This window comes from Triturus cristatus, chromosome 1_2, assembly GCF_964204655.1.
Source record: "Triturus cristatus chromosome 1_2, aTriCri1.1, whole genome shotgun sequence".
Taxonomy (NCBI): Eukaryota; Metazoa; Chordata; class Amphibia; order Caudata; family Salamandridae; genus Triturus; species Triturus cristatus.
The window spans coordinates 456,826,547-456,844,282 of NC_140580.1; the positions used below are offsets into that span (position 1 = coordinate 456,826,547).

The 17,736-nt window shown below is 41.1% G+C and overlaps 1 protein-coding gene across 1 annotated transcript in view; it reads left to right on the forward strand.

Annotated features, from left to right (window-relative positions):
* Positions 1-17,736, forward strand: part of LOC146867488 (uncharacterized) — a 434,961-nt gene that overhangs the window by 311,523 nt on the left and 105,702 nt on the right. Inside the window, exons 5-6 of the mRNA XM_085622074.1 lie at positions 1,223-1,278; positions 10,320-10,441. The gene's annotated coding sequence lies outside the window, so the exon portion shown is untranslated. The remainder of the gene's footprint in view (positions 1-1,222; positions 1,279-10,319; positions 10,442-17,736) is intronic.

The following is a 17,736-nucleotide window of genomic DNA, read 5'->3' on the forward strand; positions in this document are numbered from 1 at the left end:
TTAACATACGAATCGTACTAGCCAGTTTGTACGGGACTTGTACGATTCGTATGTAAAAAAATCTGGATATGATTCGTACGGGGAATATTTTTCACGGATCGGAATCGGCACCTATGTTGCTGTCCTTAGATTGGTTTGTGAGAACAGCACAAATGGATCAAACAGAATATAAAATGGGCAATGCATGGCCTCATTTGAATTTAGAAAAGTCCCAACCTTCCCTTTAAAATGAAAACTTGATTTTTGTTATATTTGTTTGTGAATAAATAATATATTGCATAATTTGTGAGATTGTTTGATGAATACTTGTTCCTGTATTGTTTAAATCATCAAAATTGCTAAAGCTGTGGGTTGCCTGGCTTCCAGGGTTGACTCGGTGGGGGTCTATCAATTCCAAAAATAATTCAGTGCTGGCCACACATTCCAGTAATGGTTACATTGGGTCCGCAGACATCAAAAGTTTAAGAACCACTATGATGCAGTATGCAAATGCAGCTGGAGCTGCATCCCAACTTGATCAAACAGCACCAGCTTAAGGATAGTGGATATTGATTTATTTTAATGGCAACCTTGTTAATCACCATATAGTCAAGACAGGTGCACAATTCACTTCCCTTCCATGCACAAAAAAAGTGAGGGGAAGAAGCTGGAGAATGTAAATTCTGGATGAAGGTTTTCTTTCAAATGTTGTGGTAATTGATTTGTTTCATGTTCCATGAGTATGTATATGCTGCTGTAAGGGATTGCCCTCCTGGCTGAAGGTTTATCTAGTAGTCTTAATCCCTATGCTGGTGCAAAACATTGACTTTATGTTTATCACAGACAAGTTGGAATTCCAGAAAACATGCATGTAGGGCTGCTAAACAGCCAATTCGGTGTCTAGTACGAGCAGCGGCTATGTGCTTAGTCAGGCTATCTGTGAATTTCAACTGAAGAAGGCATTCAACAATTGGCTAGAAAAAAGTTGGATTCCACTGAACTGTTATTGCGGCCTGATGGGTCATGTAATGTTCACCATGGCTTAATTGACTGCAGGGTAATGTAACATAACCATGGAACAGTAAATATAATCTTTAATTAGCGTGACACAATGAAATTGAGTTATGTATGTTCTGTCTGCACTCCACAACTGTTCAGTCAGCAAGGACACATGCCAGCGATCAGGGCCTGTAGATGGCACTCTAGTGCTTATTGCTTTTACTCTTTTTTTCTCCTTTTTCAGGGTGCATGCATTTTCTGAGCAGAGTTCTGTGCAATTACAGGCAGCAACATACTCAAGTAAGTTACACTTGGGAGAGTTAAATGGAATTGAATATTTACTTGAGCTACCAAACATTGTTGAATGTTGAGCAAAGAGGCTGAGTTCACATTGAGGCTTCAATTCAGCAATATCTTCTTCTATTTAGTGTTATAGTTTTCCAATAAATGTACCTGTTCATCCTGGTCTACCTCCATTTCCTCTGACATCACATATGCCTTAACACACAAGGGATTTCTTCAGGTAGCCTTACAATTTTTAAAGAAATGTCCGCTTTTGTGGTAGCTGAAAAACAACTAACATTTAAATGTTTTTTCAATAGATAGATTGATTGATAGATGGATTAGATAGATAGATTGTGTTGGGAGGAAAAAGTTCCTTTGATGGTGATGGACTTGCACCCCAGCCTTAAGTGCCCCTTCAATAATGATGTCTGGATCCCAGGTGCTGATTTTTGCTGTCATGGGTGAACAAGGGTCATGCGTGTGGCCATGAATAGGCCTGTCTCACAGATTGGGGGCTTGTTGGACTGAGCTGACGCCAAATGCATTACCCTTATAGTGGTGAAAGTCTGTATGTGTGCCTGTGAATGGTACAATGCGTGGAAGATTCTGGGTTCTATTTTGGGAGACCCAGGGCTCACTGGAGAGTATGAATATGTAGAGAAATCCACCAGGACAGATTTGTAGATTGCTGCATTCCTGTAATGGTTGCTGAAATACAGTGGATGAAGCTGAACCAGGCTCTTAAGAACACTTCAAATTTGATTCAGGGAAATGTCCCTACATATTATCACTTGAATAAAGTGCTCAAATGTAGGAGAAATATGTAAAATCTAATACTTACCTACATCTAAGGGCAAAAGGCAGAAGAAATACAAAGGGTACCTACAACAAGTTGGCTGCTTTCAACTTTTGAAAAGGCAGTCATTAGCCAATCATCTAATGACTTGCCATCAATATTTACTCTGGTATACCCACAAAATGCAACATAACTTCAAGAAACTATCACAACAACAGATACCGCTAAGATAAAATGCCTTATAACTTATACAATACTTGCCCTATTTACTTGTGGTACCTACGAGGATCATCTGTGCACCATAATGATTAATCCTGCCAAATTTCATGTAAATCTATTCAGCTGTTTTCACAATATGTGAGATACAATTGTCCAATGAAAAAGCATTGGTTGAAAAACTTGTTTTGAGACCCCTCTTTTATGTGTGCATTCCATTGACCAATATCTGTAAAACTTTCCATCTTCTGCCAATGCAGATAAAGCAATAGGTCTGTAAAGTTTCGTGCAGGTCCGTCAAACGGGGCAAAGGTATTAGCAACCAATATTCTGATGAATTCTTATACCTTGGGATTCTAATTATAACTAGAGCGGCTACTGCTACTCTGAAATGAAATTCATAAAAATAAATATGGCCGTATAAACCATGTAGTAGGAACAATTGTACTAATAAGCTATTAAGTAAAGTAAAGGATCAAATTTGCTAGAGCCCAAAAGTAGACTTTTCAAGGTGGATCAGATCTTTTACATACACCCGTTCACATATTTCACCATGGAGAATTCCAGGGGCTCTGGAGAGGTCAATGGACCTTTTCCAACGTGTTATAATGAGAGCTCACTAAAGAAAATTGTTAACCCCTTCAGCGCGGCGCGGATTTCCGCGCCACTCTGAAGGTTCCGTGCGCGGGCGGGGCCATGACGGAACGGTTCCGTCATGCGCACAGCGCAACCGACATGCATGATGGAACCGTTCCGTCATGCGCGTCGAAGGGGTTAAACATCATAAACATTTAGATTTTTGGATGAATCAAAGATGAGGGGTTGGGAAAGTTTAAAACCTTTATTTTATGTATCGCTAGAATTTCTAATTATCTTTATTCAGTTTAGTAGAATACAGAATTAAAATAATGGTTAGAAGTCAGCATTTAAAGGCACAGTGTTCCATAATGAAAACCTGATAATCTAACTAAAGGACCTATTCTAATAAGGAACCCATGAAGAGATCTATTTGGAAAAAAGCAAATAAAAGTAATGAACTTCTCATAAAGAGTAGTTCTGGGAACTCAGCCCAGTTGCCTACAGTTGAAATGTGAACTGTATTTAGGAAAGCGATCTGTGTGTTAGCATTGATCACAAATTAATAAAAGCAAATCACCTCAGGAATATCCAAAAGGAAATCAACTCCTATAAAGAAGAGTCTGAAATGGTACACTGACAAAATATTGACTCCCAAAATATCCTCATACAAAACTATTGTGACAAAATATCAATGTCAAAAATATCTACATCCTATACTTAAAATGGTAAGTACATAAATATCGAAAAAATATATCGATGTCATAAATATAGATGTACAAAATATTGTTTGGTTTTATATATATATATATTATCTACTGGCGGTCGCCAGTAGATAGTTATAGTTAGGACCGTGTTTCCATAGGAAATCTCAAAATTCTATTTTGAATAACTTTGGCGCCGGTTGACGAATCCTCGCGAAATTTTCAAAACTAATGGGGCGCTCCGCTCAGCTCCTACCCTGAAAGTCTCCGGGTGATTCGTCAAGCGGGGGCCGAGAAAAAAGGGGGGTCTCAAAACACGTTTTCCCCATGCATTTTTCCATAGGACCTTTAGTCGAAGGTACAGCCCGAGCGGCTGAACAGAATTACTTGAAATTTGGCAGAGAAGTAGTCCTCAGGTCGGGGAAGTGCCTTTTGTAGGTCTGGTGTCAATCTGTTCAGTAGTTCCTGAGAAAATAGCATTTAAAAGCATATACATATCTATAGCCGCGCACCGTGCGAGCACCGTGCGAGCACCCTAACGTGCGCGAGCGTAATTCTGATTGGTGGTTACATGTTAGTCAACGTTCGAATCGGTCGAAATCAGGAAGTGTTGGCCGCCATTTTGTTTGTTTTCAGTGCGAGAGTGAAAAAGGAAGGTGGCGAACGTGAAAAGGGGGCAGGGTAGAGAGTTCCTGCCCCCTAGCCTTTGTCAACTCTATCACAAGGATGATGTCATCAGTGATGTCATGAGTGATGCCACTGACCATGTCATGAGTGATGTAATATGTGACGTCATGAGCAGAGGATTGCGGGCAAGCAAGTTATAGTTATCTCAACTAACTATAACGGGGGAATTTCATTGGTTTTTTACGAGGTAAATATACACCTAACTATAACATGTGTGAAACCTATGGTTTTTTAAGTGAATATATATATATAGAAAACCAAACAGTATTTGGATATATATATATCCTTGTTCTTTTAGTGATTCCCTGGGTACTGGAACCAAAAACAGGAACGGACTCCACTTGATTGGTGCAATTTCTTCTTTAAATAAATTAGATTTAATATACATTTTAACAAACATAAAAATTAAACTTAATTTAAAAAAGTTAAACACAATTATATAATAATTTACATATATATATAGTTACTGTACAACAATTATTAAACAACTACTGAACACATTTTAATGCATTTTATTATTTTAAAATTAAACACAAATTTAACAAATAAATATATATAGATATAGATATACCAATAAATAAACATTATAAATTAAAATATTAAACTGTTTAAAAATCTTTAAACTTCAATTTACCACTCCAGTGAGTCTAACAGTAGGGAAAGTATTGGATAGTGGAGGGGTAAAAATTACTATTCCCACTCCAATGAGTGCAACAGTAGGGAAAGTGTTGGATAGCAGGGGGACTACATTTACTATTCCCTCTCCAATCAGTGCATCAATAGGGCAAGTGTTGGATTACGGAGGGTTAAACGTTACTATTGTCACTCCAGTCAGTTCAAAATTAATAACAAACAAAATATCATCATCAAAATAAAAATATTTTTTTACGTAAATAAAAAAATATATAAATATGTTTGAATTTAAATATATTTAATATTAAAAATAAAAACATAACATAATGTTAAATACATAGCACAAATAACTACAAAAATTATATTAAATAAAAGAAAAAATAATTTTCAAACAATAATATTTAACAAAAACATTAATTATTACATAAATTCAGTATTTTTACTTCCTACTCTATAACACCACACACAAACAACTCACAACCCATATCGGGAAAAATGTATTTGCATTATTAACATAATCAATTATCAATTCAACAAATATTATTAATTAAAAAACAAACTAAAACACATACAATTGTATTAACTTCCCACTCTTTACACCTATAATTCCCACAACCCACACCCAAAATTAAACTGTAAAACAAATTAACTACACAATTAAAAAAAGTTTTCAATTTAATAACTAATGCTATTTACAATTAATTATAATGTAAGTGAAATGTATTTACTCCCCACCCTTCAATCCTATAAACCCAAAACCCATACACAAAAAATAATTAAACAATTACACTAATTAATTATCAATTAATTTATTATTATTATCAATAAATCATTAATTAATTAAAAATAAATTACTTCCTACCCTTTACCCCTAAAACCCCTACAACCTGTACCGAAAATTAATTACACAATTATCATAAATAATTGTCAATGAATTGATTATTATTTAACAACTAATTATTAATTAATTAAAAATAAATCACTTCCGACACTTTACCCCTATAAACCCCATAACCCGCACCTAAAATGTACTAAACAAAATTAAAAACACATTTAAAATCTCAATAAAATAATATTAATAAATAAATATATTCATTAATTTATTATAACTAAGGGGGTCATTACGATGGCATAACGATCGCCAAGGCCGAGCCGGCGGTGGCAATCGTTACGCCATCGTAACGAGTAATAACCCCCACCATATTATAATGGCGGGGGTATCGCGGTGGACGCAAAGTGCGTCCGCTGCTTTTCCGCCAGTCGGCAATCGCTCCAATTGTTGGCCGGGTGGACTTGGCCACTAATATGGTGGCGGTGCCTAGCAGGCACCGCCATCCATATTAGGATGTGTGCGGTGAAAGGCCTTTCCATGGTGGCGATGACGCATGGAAAGGCTGGTGGGGATTTGCTTTGGGGGCCTGTTGCGGGCCCCCGGTTGGTGGGGGGTGGTGGTGTACTCGGGGGTACCCATGGTACCGCCCTCCATTTCCATGCACAAGGTGGCAGGCACCGCACAGTGCCTGCCATGTTGTGCATGGAAATGCACAACATGGCAATTTGACATTGCAGCGGGTGCTGCTGCACTCGCCGCAATGTTAAACTGCGGAATGCGACTGCCAGGCTGGCGATCACATCCTAATATCTGGCGACCGGGCACAAAAACCGCGAGGATGGTGGGCAGACTCAGGTCTGCCCGCCATCCTAATCGACCCCTATATTCCTTCCCTCCCTTTTCCCCTATAAACCCACAACCCGCTACCGGACTAACCAACACCAAAGTTAATTAAAATAAAATTAACAACTTTTAAAAATGTAACACATATATTAAAAAACATAAACAATACTTATGCAAAAACATACATCACATACATTTAAACTTTACTTGATGACCATTCAGAACGGTTCACTAGGTGTTGATGTCAGTCATACGATACATCTTCTTCCGATTCCCACAGTCTGCACTCTTGTCATCAGGTTTGATACAGTTTTCTAACATAACTGTTACATGAGGGAAGGTTCCCATGAGAACCCTTTTACGTAAGCAAAAGATGCACTATACATTTGCTGCAGAGACAAAGTCACCATTCATTCTATGCAGATTTAGTAAATGTATTGCATTCTAGTGAAATGACCTTATATGGGGTGAGGAACTGATTGAACAATATTATACTCAGCACATTTGTAGAGATTACATTGATGGGAGATAGTTACAGAGTATGTTTTACTATGAGCAAAAGTCAAGAGGAAAGCTTTTGGGACTGGTCACTGCAAAGGCTAAAGACTAGTTATGTGGTGCAAGGTTTTTGAAAAACACGCATTTATTAATGAAACATTTCTAAAGACATTATCAACTTCTATATTAACATAGTGATATGTGTCATCCATATAATTATTAATATTTTAACAAAGGTGCATTTACATTTTTGTTTGTGAGTTATTTTCTAAAGCAAGCCTTTCAATAACATTTAAACGTGTTCTAAAAATTCAATTCTAACATAGTAAATATGTCAGTTTTCTAAATATATGGTAATTTCTCCCAAATCCATTCTTTTCTTTGCCACAGAAGAGGTGCATCTTTTGGGGCTAATTGACAGGATGATCTTTTAGACCTTCAATGCTTTATTACTACAGGGTAAAGCAATACGATTGTGGTCTGAGTTTGTCTCATTAACTAACGGGCAGATATATGGACATTTAATTCCGCAATGAGTGATATACAACTTTTGCAAACTCTTAAATTGAGAATTGCTGCGCTGTATGTGCAACACAAAGGGGTATAAAATAGCCATTTGTTAACATTCACAGTCCCAAAACAAAGAAGTGCTAATTTTGATTCCCAAAAAGTCACAAATTGAGACTGATATATTGGCAACTTCTGATGACATCAGAAAAGTGAGACCACTTATATACCAAAAGGAAGTTCTCCTTGAAAGCATTTATACAATTAATCAGGTAGGCCAGACACACAGGGCACAGCATCCACACAGAAGGAGCAGAGGAAGCGTAGAAAGAAGTTTTTGGGATGACAGGAAAAAATGGACTACACTCAACTGTTAAGTCTATGGGACACAACCAATGCAGTTATGAAGAGTTGTGGGAAATCTCACATGACATTTGCTCCAGAACAAGGACACGCTACCTGCAAAACTGTCTGAGACAACTGTGGGTGAACAAGAAAGAAATCATAACATTATTCCCACACTAACAGAAAATACAGAGAAACAATCTTTGGACCCCATACAGGAGTTAGGATAAATGCCTCTGAAAGTACAGAAAATTAATGCAATTGCACGTCCATCAACTGGAGAATTCACTTCCATATAAAAGACAAATATTTCTGTATTTGAATGTAATATAAAGTGGCATTCATAAATGTGTCAGGAGAACATTAGAATTTGGCCAAACAAGGACAGAACATTTCACTTAAATGTCAAAACGGTGTCCCTTTTTTCTTGCATATTTATATAGCGCGAACTCGACCCGAAGGTATTGGAGCGTTTTACATGAGCACCGTATTTACATTACACATTCATGCACAGGGAGATTAAGTGATTTGCCCAGAATCACAGGATGTGGACGCGAACCCGAGGCTCGAACCCTGGTTTCCAGCACCAAAGTCGGCAGTCTAGCCGATGGACCACATCCTCTCCCCTTGTCCCATCTTTACTTGGCTGTTGAAAAAATTGCCCTTTATCTTGCTTTATGCCCGGTCCACTAAAGTGTCTTTTGACCGACCAAAGGTACAGACCATAGGAGGCAACACGGACAAGTTTCTAATATGGCAAATAACTCCAGACTGCTTAGTTAGCCGAACGAGCAAACCTTTCTAAGAGCCCGAAGAATTGATTTAGTTCCATATGGCCTGGTACTCCCCGAGTCCCCTATTTACCTTTTGTAACCACAGCCCTTGTACGGATGGGGTTTCCCTCCCTCCTTCAAGGCAATTAATAAGACCACACCAACTTTACTTTTTTGGATTAGGGGCCGTATTTATTACAAAATTAAAAAACATGATTTATTCACATTATGTACAATTACGCAGAAAGTCCAGATACATTGTTAGACAGATGATGTAACGTGGCTAACCTTAACGCTAATACACACAACACTCCTGCCGTAAATCTAACAATGCATATATTCACTTTCTGCGTGTCCCCTCTAGAGCCTACGGCAAGGTCAATGACTGGCAGCCTCTAGATCCCAGCAAACTACAATTTACTCTGCCGGAGTAGGCTTGCGCATGCGCAGGGGGTACAGCTTATTGGACGGATATTCTCCCCCGGGCCCCCCTTACGCCCTGTGCCTTAAACTCCATAAACGGGGGATGCAAAATTCTGCATACTTGCGCCCTGATGTACCTGTGTGTGCGAGGGTGGCCACAGGCCCACTGGATAGAGTGTCTCCCCCGGCCTCCGCACCCTGACAGCCTACCTACCGGCTGTCATTGCCCCTGGGGTTACATGGTTCTGACTGCTAAGGACCGAAGACTATGCTTACCAATCATGACCTTACCGCCTGACCGGAGACACACACAACTAAATACGACATTATTTCCCGAAACCAAAATTCATGTACTGAGATTTTAATAAATGTTACAACTACCTAGACTCTGCATTCAAAATCCTGTATTGACATAATTACAACTATCGACACAATTATTACAAATTCACCAAATCATCATATTTACATTCAATCTTCTCTCCTGAGATACCTGCAATGAAAGTTAAAAGAACAAAGCCAATACATTACCGAGCAACATATTTAAAAATGCCTGCCTTAGGGGATGGTGGGTGGGGAAAACAAATTACGGGCCGCTGGTGGCCTGGGTGCTGTGCCTGCGGGGAGCAAAGAACAAGAGACTGTCCTGCTCCCCGGACCTCCCTTTTAAGGGGAGGCACGGACCAGGCCGGACTAAACCGGTCATACCCCCAAAGTTGGGCGCCCTAGTGAACCAGAAGCACCAAAGTGCTTCCGGTTCACGGCCCTCCCTACACCGCCTATGGGACCCTCACAGGAGGTGGGAGTGCTCCCACCTCCTCCTAGCCCCCGGGTACCGGTGCGACCGCCGTTGTCCCATTTCGATCTTTCTCCTTGATGCCTGCCTCAGCCTACAGCAACTCCCACTCCTCTTAAACTTTGCTCTTATTTCCGACTGCTAACAAAAATGTTATCGCAACAGACATTACAATACTCCATTTCGGTGTGTGACATTGTAGTCAGTGGCTGGCTGGGTTTCTAGGGCCATCCCATCCTCATTTTTCGTTGATTTTTTCTGCTACAGCAGCTCTGCTTTCTCCTCTTCACGTTGTGGTGGATTTGTGATGTGGAAAGTTCGCGTGCCCAAGACCCAGTTTGTACTTATGTTTCTTATTTCGTAGAAACGTGCTGGTTTCCTGTTTCTGCACTTGAGCTATGACTTTGTCTATTCATTTTCTTTATTTCAGATTTCTCGTGTTCTGCTCCATTACTTTTCCACAATAACTCTGAAGTGTTTGCTACTACAAGGACTCACTTGAGAGCACTAGGAATGCACGGCACGGACATGCTGACAGTTTGATTCTCACAGGTAAGGGCTAAAGATCTCTTTATTGTTGTCCTTCTTTGATCTTCACAGTTAGACTATAATAGGACACGGTCAAGTTACATTTCAAAGAGCTGACATCAGTATACATTTGACAAATAGGTACAACATGAGAATAAAATGTCAGGATTTGTGTGAGAAACATACCGCAGGGCCTTGCGAGAGTACCTCAGAAACCCCACTGCAATTACAAGGAAAGCCAAATGTATGGCAGCTGACAGATAGAATTTGAAATAGTTTTCCAATTTTATTGCATTTTTACATTAAAGAAAGCCTGCTTTCAAAAGTTATTTTTTCGGTGGATTAAGTTATGATACAGGGGATGAGTGTTGAAATATTAAGCCCCCTGTAAATAAAAGACATTATTAAGCTGTTGCATAGGATCAGGGTCCATTTGATAGAGAGTGCCAACAGGCATGTGCACCTGCTTTGTGCGCCCCTACATAAGGGGCCACAGATGCTTGTATGACCCCATCTGTAGCTGTCATTAGAAGGCGTTCCCTCATTTGTCTGGGGATGTTGCCCCATTCAAATGAGGGAATCACTTTGACTCTGTGCCCACACCGTATTATGCAAATGTGCGCTGAGGCAAACAAGACATTAAGAGGCACACTGAAAGTTCACCACAACAAGGTAGCGCACTTTCAGTACACCTCCCAAAGGCAGCCCTCTGGAAGGGGAAAAGGGGGGTCTTATGCACACATCCGCTTGCTGGTGGGTGCAGTCACGCACTGCACCATACATGCCAACCCTCCAGATTCAGGTGGAGAATACCAATTTCAAAGCTATTTCTCCCACTTTCCTATTTTAAAAGGTTGGCATGCATGCTGCAACCACCTGCTTGGGGATCTCTCTTCCCTCTTTAGAGTGGAGGCAGGTTGCCACCTGCACAGTGAAATATGGAGTGGCTATGAAGCAGCGACTCTGTATTTCACTTGAATGCGCTGCCCCAGCGCAGCACTAGTTAGCGGCTGAACTGGCAGCAGTGCATTCATGGTAATATGGCAAACTTTCCCTCTTTGCCCACGGTGCACCTATTTAAAGGTGTGCTTTGTAGCAAACAAGGAAAGTGTGCAGTATATGTAATATGTTCCCAGGTATTTACTGAAAGGTTGCACGTATGTTAACACATGAAGACACCAGGTATGGCCTTGGCAATCAGGCAATAAGCATTATTTTTGCAAACACATACAATCTGGAAAAAATAGCAAACATTAAGAAATATAAAAAGAAAAATGGCCCAGTATACTAGCCACAATAGCCCTGTCACTGAAGTGCGCTCCTTGTCCGGTGGCAGTGCATGCCATCAGGTAAAATGAAACTACTCCCACTGTAAGGTGGCCATTGCATGAAGTTGGCTGATCTACAGTTCCATGCTGTATGCTGTCATGGAAGGAATTACAATGTGAATGAGACCTGCACAGACGAATAGCTGAAGAGGCCTGACCAGAATCCTGTGCATGTATATATACATGTTTTTATTATTTTTACTTTTTCTGAGGAACATGTAAAACTGTCTTTAGGCAGACCTAAAACATGACCCAACATAGGCCACTCACACTTCGATGGTGAGCTGCTCCCAAAGAATAAATATAAGAGTCACCGAACTAACAATCACATGGACACAGAAATAAATGAAAGCATAGATAATCACAAAAAGCACGAACAGAGCATGACAGTGATTCCCACTCTTGCAGTTTGACTTCTCTTTGTAGTGGCCAGAGGAGAGCAATCAATTCTGAAACACCAACACTGTGGAGAATGCACAATTGTGGGATTGTGTTGCTTTTGAACTCATTTTTCATCCCAAACTGCTGAAAATTGCCTTAAGATGTCAAAAATTAATTCAGAGTACAATAGTAATTGTGAAATAGGGTGCAGATTATGTTTGCACCCAAGTTACGATAATTTGTTTCAAATAATTGCATATCGTGGGGTTTCCCGGTGCCATTTTTCTCAAGGTAATGCATGAAGAAATTTGTGCTGTAACAATAATGCACAAAGAGGAATTGCGTGCAGTAATGTCGATTATAACTATTACAATACATAATTTCTCTGTGCATTAGGGAAAACTTAGAATCAGGCGGAAAAATCTCACAGACGTGACAGATATCTCATCCACCATATTATAAGAGACTTCTAGTTGAGGTTGCAATAGCACATGTAGCCCAGGGAGCTGAAAGTCAACACATGACACATTCAAAATCTTCTAGTCTATCAGCCACGTGTTCCTTCATGTCAATGCAAGAGAATTAATGAACAAATACATGACAATGCTGTCATTAACATATGTGTAACTTGTCATATTGTTCAACAGCCCACTCTGTGCGATTAACTCTAGAGAACCAAGCGCATCCACATCGTTTTAGGATACAGATGCAAAAACACAATTAAGCAACACCCTGGTAGCAGTTATAACAGCTTTGTAGTGAAAATATAGAAACGTGAAACATTTAACCAATGTTTCAATAGCCACAGGGAAGAATGATATCAACATTGGGCATTGCAGATTAACACCTACAGACCACTATTATCACGGGACAGTAGAATACATGGCACACACAACGAGCACTAAAAAAACACACTGCACAAAACACGCATGTTACCATGCACACAAACACACATACCTTTTGTTTTGCTAAATTCCGACAACAGGACAGTGATCAAGCACCCTGAGTCAGTTTATAATGTATCTTTTTACTGTAAATTAGTTCAAACCCACTCACACATGCCTTTTGTTATCTATCTTAATTTAAATTGTGGAAGCATGGTGTGTTTCTTGTATTGTCCACTTTTGGGCTCTGGCTACTTTTTAGGCCTGTCCTACCACACAACATGACAACTCACTAAATGGCAACTCTTTAATGTCTGAAAGTCCATAGAAATCCACCGGTGACTAATGTAATGTAATGTAATGTATATTTTGTCAATATGACTTTGATTGAAGTCACAACTAAGGGCCACATTACGATGTCAGTTGGAAAGGCTCCAAACGGCATTCGGTTTGTCCGACTCCATGTCGGAACCCATGTTTCCGACCGGCCAATTACGATGAAAAGTAACCGTTCGGTCTTTCTGACTCAGTTCCGACAGGCATTCGGAGAAACCAAGGTGGTCAGAGCTGACTCATACAGCTCTATGGACCACATTCCGACCAAGCGATTATAATATCGGATTCCAACAGCCTTTCCGACTCGGTTTGACTGACACAGAACGGCTGTCAGAAACCAACTTTGGAGGCCTGTAGCAGGCCTCCCTTTACCCGGAGACCTTCGGTTGGGGCCCATGGGGGTACCCAAAAGTCCTTTCTTTCCAACCATGCATGGTGTTGCAGGCACTGTGGGGTGCCCGCCACAGGGTGCAAGGTTTTTCGCTACCTCCCGTTTTTCAATGGGAGTCTGTGTTGTCAGTCAAAACACAGGCTCCCATTAAAGTCAATGGGAGTCCGACCAAACGGTGTTCAGAATCATAGTAATCGGTCGGTTGGACTCCCCGAATCCGAGTCGGTTAGAAACAATTCCAACACGGAGTCGGTCAGAATGCTTTCCGACTGACATCATAATGAGGCCCTTATTTGTAACATATATCTGCAACTCACACTAATTGCACTCACCTTGTATAAAGTGGAGAGTGTGGCTCAATGGTTAGAGCGGCAGACCCTGATGCAGAGTTCTGGCATGGGACCAGAGTTCAATCCCTCGCCTCGGATGGCCTTGGATTCAATATCCTTGGACCTGATAATTCTCGCTTCGGTGCATATTCTAATCATGGGTCCCACGCTGCAACTCTGGGCAATAGCTTGCTTAATCTCCACAATGGCCCCAGCAGTGCTGGGATGCCTGGCTTCACCATGGGGGTGCCCAGGAGTGGACATTTCACAGGGAAAGGCCAGGAAGGGTTCCACTGCGGTATGAGTAAAAGCGCCAGGATACCCCCATTGGGGGTGGCAGTGTGCTATACAAGTACATACACATTTACATTTAAATAAAGTACTGTATGGGCTAACATTTACTGGTAATTAAACTGTGCACCACTTTAATTTTACCATATTGAATCAGTCTCCAGGACTACATTATTTTTATTTCGTACATGTACACATGTATATGTAGTCAATCTATGCTGTGTATGTTTGAGGGCACTTAAGTACTTGCTTTTTTTTCAATAATGATCTAGTAATTTACATAGCCATTTGAGAAGTAGTAACTTGGATGATATCATTAGTAATGTCATTAGTGATGTCATAAGTGATGTCAGTTAAGATGTTATAAGTAATGTAATAAATGATGTCATTTAACTAACCCTGGGTGGAATTCGCAGAGTTGCGCTACGCGAAACCCCGCGAAGTGGGAAAAAACCTCCTCCGCGCTATGCGAAGCTCTGCAAGTGGCAGAGTGCGATAGAAAAATGCTGTTCGTGGTGATTGCACAGTGCCGGATGCTTGTCCGCACTGTGCAATAAATGCGAACGGCATCATGCACAGTGCAAGCTTTCCTTTTCTGCCGCTCGAGTAGATTTTTACACGAGTGGCAGCTTTCTCAATGCAAACAGGCAGTTTCTCAATGCGAGCGTTTGCGAGCATATGCGACCACTCGTAATGAGAAACCTGACCTCCCCCACGTTTGGAAATCTCGCCGGGGGGGTTTATTTTCCACGCTCGCCAACTTGAGGTTGACGAACGAGGAAAAATCTCACTAGGAGGTGGATTTTCTTCACTCACGCTCACCAACTTGACATTGGTGAACGCGAGCGAGAAAAAAACTCCACTCTGCTGCGAGAAGCAGAGTTCTTCAGCACTCCGCGAGCTCCGCATAACGCAGAGTGCGGAAAACTTCGCAAACTCCGCGAGCAGAGCGGAGTTCACCGCCCAGGGTTACATTTAACATATCATTAGTAATCTAATATGTGATGTCATAAGCAGGGCATGCTGAATGTGCAAGTTATAGTTAATTGACTGAAATATAACTTGGAAATTTCAGGGACAATGTACCACATGGGAAAAGGATGGCATTGCAAAATGATTACAAATGAAGGACTCTATAGGTGAGAAAGAAGGTAATGTTATTAACCTGTCAAGAAGTGAACTTATGGAAATGGATAAATCAGTTTTAGAATTGGCCCTTGATTCTTTAATCCCCAGCAGAGATACAATCCTTTGATGCCACAAGATAATACTGATGTATTCCATGATCTAGTAGTGAAGGAGGTCTAACAACTCCTGAGCAAGGACAAGGGCTTACCCCACAGGAACATTGCCCACTTGGGCAAGATGATTAACTGCGATTTCCCGTTGATTGTAGATTGTTATACTATGAAGAATTGTTGGATGGGGCATAATGAGGAGATGAAATCATGCCATATAAGCATATTTTCCCCCTTGGTACAATTAAATGCAACACAAATACATTTTATAATGACATGAGTGAATTATATGTTGAGAAATAGGGGTTACACCCTGTTTGAATTATATATGCTCTCAAGTCTTTGAGATGAAAACATAATCATGTCAGGATATCCATTTTTGGATGGACTTTGATTTAATATGGGATTTCTGTAACTTGAAGTTAAACAATGTGTACTAAGTCATGAGTTGGATTGCATTTAAGTGGAATTGAAAATCTTCTCTATTTTCTTGTACAATGTTTTTGTGATGATGGTTCATGCAATTTGTCCATGATTTTTTGGGATATGAACTTATATATGAGGAATGGACTGAATAAATATTCAACGAGGTGTAGACATGCAAGTCTTTCTGTTATGTTTATGGATAGTAGTCCATTATTTATTTTCATTTGTAATGGGGTGGTTATTGTTTGACAAAGGCGCGTGAAGAAAATGCGTGTGGGCTGTTTTCATGCTGAAACGCACCGCACTATGAATAAACCTCATTGGGTAAGGAAAATACCTGGAGTACCATTAATTGTATGCACGCAACCGCAGGCACTGGTTGGACTTCAGGAAGCCTCATCGCCGGGATACTATGGGAAGCTGGCTGGCATTCACGCTCTCCTTCACCCACTTGGGGAGATATAAAACTTAACATGCTGGAGACTTTATTGTAACATTTTGCAGAGGTGGGCAGGACCCACTGGGGTGTGCATTTCAACCTTGAGCCCAGGCAACGATTTAATGGACTACAGTTACCATGATGCCATGCGCCCAATGGGGCGGGACTCTTATTAACACAATAAATATAGTTGCATCTACTACCACTTCTGCAGTTCCTTTCTGGCCACTGACGAAGAGCATTCTGCTCGAAACGCGTTTGGCTGCGCATGAAGGTGGGAGGTCATGCTGTGCTAGTAACTGCCGACGATGGTGTGCGATATTTCCTGTTGGTGAGACCTGTTCACTGAGGCACCCCTCTTTTTCTTGTTTGTAGCGGCGGGTCCGGCCGTGAGCAGGTCCCGCTGCTGATCCGGCGGCTCCAAGTGCACGCAACCGCAGGCACTGGTTGGACTTCAGGAAGCCTCATCGCCGGAATACTATGGGAAGCTGGCTGGCATTCACGCTCTCCTTCACCCACTTGGGGAGATATAAAACTTAACATGCTGGAGACTTTATTGTAACATTTTGCAGAGGTGGGCAGGACCCACTGGGGTGTGCATTTCAACCTTGAGCCCAGGCAATGATTTAATGGACTACAGTTACCATGATGCCATGCGCCCAATGGGGCGGGACTCTTATTAACACAATAAATATGGTTGCATCTACTACCACTTCTGCAGTTCCTTTCTGGCCACTGACGAAGAGCATTCTGCTCGAAACGCGTTTGGCTGCGCATGAAGGTTGGAGGTCATGCTGTGCTAGTAACTGCCGACGATGGTGTGCGATATTTCCTGTTGGTGAGACCTGTTCACTGAGGCACCCCTCTTTTTCTTGTTTGTAGCGGCTGGTCCGGCCGCCAGCAGGTCCCGCTGCTGATCCGGCGGCTCCAAGAGCACGCAACCGCAGGCACTGGTTGGACTTCAGGAAGCCTCATCGCCGGGATACTATGGGAAGCTGGCTGGCATTCACGCTCTCCTTCACCCACTTGGGGAGATATAAAACTTAACATGCTGGAGACTTTATTGTAACATTTTGCAGAGGTGGGCAGGACCCACTGGGGTGTGCATTTCAACCTTGAGCCCAGGCAACGATTTAATGGACTACAGTTACCATGATGCCATGCGCCCAATGGGGCGGGACTCTTATTAACACAATAAATATGGTTGCATCTACTACCACTTCTGCAGTTCCTTTCTGGCCACTGACGAAGAGCATTCTGCTCGAAACGCGTTTGG